The following is a 4,311-nucleotide window of genomic DNA, read 5'->3' on the forward strand; positions in this document are numbered from 1 at the left end:
TAGCCTATTGACAAATAAGACCTAAGGGCCCGTTTGTTTCTAGGGCTCGTTTGTTTTCAAAGATAGAATAAAGATGATTGTTAGTGAGGGGATTAAAAAAAATTGTGATTGTTTGATAACCAGTGGACTAATAATAGTTTATATTTGCTTTGAGGGATAGGAGTGTGATTAACCATGTAAAATTTCATAAATACCTTTTGCATTATTATCATTTAGGCTTATACCAACTAAAGAATAAATAAATTTTTACTCAATGTTATTCTTTTTCTTTTTCTTTTTTTATATTTTTCAAATATTAAAGAATCCAACTAAAATATCAAAATTTTTTTACTCAATTTTATTCTTTTTTTTTTAATATTAATGAATCCAAGTATCAATAAATTTTTTCTCAATGTTATTCTCTCTTCTTCTTCTTCTTCTTCTTTTGCAAATGTTAAAGAATCCAACTATCAATAAAATTTTACTCAATTATTTGTGTTTAATATTACATGAGCCATATTATGAGTTTCATTCCAAGTATTATAACAAATTTAGCAATAAACACAAAGGTAAAATAGTCAATTAACCCATAGTCCCAAGGGATTCATTTTTGAATACTACCTCCCCTAGGCCACTACTAGGCCCCTCATCCAAGGCCTTTCATAGTCCCATGAGACTCTTAATCCCATGGCTACTTCCAAAACAAACACAATTTTTTGAATCTCACCTCATTACTAGTCCCAATCCCATCCTCCAACTCTAGAAACAAATGGGGTCTTAAAGTTAGATTGGGTGAGATTGTTACTGAGAAGATCTATGGGAATTGTTAGTAAAAGAACTAAGAGTAATTATGTTTGTTTGATGACCACCAGACTAGTAAAATTTCATATTTGTTTTGCCATCCAATAATAGGATTAACTATATGAAATTTCATAAATACCCTTTGTGTTTTTGATATATTTAATATATAATTTTTTTGATATAATTTTATTATTATACTATTATACACTAAGAGGGCAAAATAATCTTTTCCAAGCTAATCCCAAGAGTTTCATTTTCTAATACCATCTCCCCTATCTCATTACTAATCCCATGGTGAGAGGTCGGTGTTGAGACTATGAGTCCATTGCTATAGTTTGAAAACAAACATGATATTAAAAAGGGTAAATTAAAAATACACTCCCTGAGATTTGATTAAAATACGAATTATCTCTCGTGGTTTTAAAAATTACATTTCACCCCCCTGAAGTTTCTAATGTCATAACAAATCGTCATTTTTATTAATAAATCATTAAGTCAATTAACAGTTTTTAATGATATTAAAAATATATTTCAATTAATAATTTAAGTAATTTTATTATTGCATAGAAGAGCAATTATGAATTTCATTTTTTTAGTTAATTCTGTTAAATAAAAAATCCTAATAAGGGGGTATTTATAATTTTTCAAATCACATGGGGCAATATGTATTTTAAACAAACCTCAGGGGTGTATTTGTAAATTATCCTATTAAAAAACCCAACACACTAGCAAACCTAGTCCCAAGGCCTACTTTTGAAAACAAACAGGGTCTAAATGTAAGGGAAATTGAGAGAAATCATTTCTCCACAAAATCTTATTTTGAATATCTTTGGCCACATTTGTTTGGCATATTATGTTGAATAGGATTATGAGTGTAGTAAGATTGAGTGAGACGATTAGTAACGTAGTGGTATTAAATTGAAAATATAAAATAAAGTGTGTTTGTTTATGTAGTAGAGTGGTGATATTAATTGATTGGGAGTAAACTTATGAAATTACATAATTACCCTTCTTTCATTGTAAAATCATTAAAACTAGAAGACAAAATGATGTTTTACCATTAATCCTACCTCTCACCCATCTTTGCTAATCCACCCATAGTGGTAAACTACTACTCTAATTGGAGTGCTAATCCCCTTACAACTTTTCTAACTAAGAGTTGTTTTGGGAAGTGCCAAAAAAATTAGCTTTTTTTTTTATTATGAAAAAAATATGCAAAAAGTAGAGATGCGATATGATTTAAATAAATCAATAAGCCAATAAGTTAACTTTTTTTTATACTTTTCAAAGAAAAATTATTAGTTGATTCAGGGGCGCCGTGCGGTCATGCTGCTCACTAATTACAATTCACCATACTCTCTCATATTTTCTAATTATTCAACATAAATTTATGGATCTCATCCCCTCTACCAATCACAACACCATTAAAGCACTATGTGGCGGTACCCAAAACTAACCAATAACTTTTCCTTTTCAAAAGAGGCCTAAACATACTATGAGTAGGATCTATCTCACTCATAACCCAATACTCCTAGTGATAGAGGCAAACAAACATTGGGAAGTGATTTGATAGGGGAAAAAAATAACAAACTGTTATATTTTTATAATTCCAATATTGCCATTGTACATATAAAAGAACTCATGTCATACACTTGTAGGGCTAAGCAAGAAATACGTATAATCTGTAATTCGATCCGATCCAGTCCAATCCGATAGGTTTGCATTGATTTTTTGAATCCGTGGTTCGGTTCTAGATTGAAAATTTAAAAATCCGTAGGCCACGAACCGGTTCCGGATTGAACCCCACGGTTCCGGATTAAAACAGATCCGAACCTATACAAATAGTCTATATTTATACTATAGACTCTCCCACATAATATCATTTCTTATTCCATATAAAAGCTAAACCCTTATTCCATGATGTTGCTGGTATGCTTTTGTTTGTTTACTACCTTTGTTCATATAGTTCTGTTACTTTTGTTTATCTAAAGCCAGTTTTCTTATTGCTTTTGTTTGATGCTATGTTTAGTTTTAATACAGAGGAGAATTTTAGTTTGTGTAATGTATATCCAGTTTTATTGCTTTTGTTTGTCGCTTTTGTTTATTGCTTTTGTTTGATGCTATGTTTAAGTTTTTATGAAATTAAAATGTTCTATATTTTTTTTGTTATTTAATTATGTGAATCTGTGATCCTAAACCAATCCAATCCGTGTTTAAACGGATTGGTTTCATGATTTAAACGAATTAGATTGGTTCCAATTTTTCAAAAACCATAAACAACGAATTGGTACTAGTTTTTTTCCAATCTGGACCATGCTCACCCCTATACACTTGTATGGTCAACAAATATAAAAATTATATTTTGATAATATAACATGGAAACATTTCTTTTCTTTTATCTTAGAGCATCTCCACTAATATTTTGGGTGAAGTATTAATAAATCATAAAATGTGATTTTATGAACTGTTTAATTCTCTATTTTTTCTTGTGAACTTAGAGGACCCATTAAAATGAAAATTATACAAACGGGTAATGAGAGGGTAATTTATAAATAAATTGAGCCGAGCTAAGGAAAGGCCTTCTTTAGAAGATGGGTTCACGTTGGGTCGAGGTAAGGGCTGGTGTAGCTTGGTAGTAAAGCTAAACGAGCTAGGACCAGGTGAAGATCGGGCCGAACTATGGGCCGAGGTGTTTGAGCTCCGCAATGTTGGATCTTACCCTTGTTAGCTCGGTCAGAGACTGCTGCAGTTAGCTCAGTTTAGACAGCCAAAACCAAGATACAAAGACCAAGCTAGGCGTTGCATTTGAAAACACCGGATTAAGTATGTCAAAGGGCTAGTGTTAGCTCGGCCATACTGTTGTTTAACCATGATAGCCATTTCACTTGGCTTGCAATGATGAGACTCCTAGGAAGACTCTGTTTCCCTTAACAGAGTCCTCCTAGGATTGTGCAAATCATCTCACTTGGTTGGTAGTGAGTAGGGTGTGTGATTCCTATGAGGACTCTCATAGGGAGAGTTAGAATCCTATTAGGATTTGTGCCACACAGAATCTATAAAAGCTCATGACAGGACCTACGTTCAGGTATCATAACTTTGATTCTCGAATATACAGAGCTTTTGTCTATTTGTCTATTTGTTGACTTAGGCATTGGAAAGGTATCCGGTACACACCTGCCGGCTAGCTGACGTTTGTGTTTTCAGGGAGTAAAGCGACGACGTTTGGAGGAGCGCAAACTTGATCAACAAGATTATACGAGAAGATTATTTCATGCTCGTACAATTGGCGCCGTTTGTGGGAAACAAACAAAAAACAAAACCTCTTGATCAAGTTCTCTCTAGTTGAAAGCAATGGCGCACGATGAAGACTTGCAGCAATTTGCTGTTGATGGGCAAACCTCGGAGGGGGATGGGAGGCACGAAGGTTTACCTTCTATCCCACCCATGACGGATTTAGAACCTCAGCGACGGAACTCCTGGAGGGATGCGAGGGAAAGACGGGGCACCAGCCCCCGTCGCTCTCAAAGTCCT

Source organism: Camellia sinensis, chromosome 1 (assembly GCF_055761805.1).
Source record: "Camellia sinensis isolate YWXY chromosome 1, ASM5576180v1, whole genome shotgun sequence".
NCBI classification, from domain to species: Eukaryota; Viridiplantae; Streptophyta; class Magnoliopsida; order Ericales; family Theaceae; genus Camellia; species Camellia sinensis.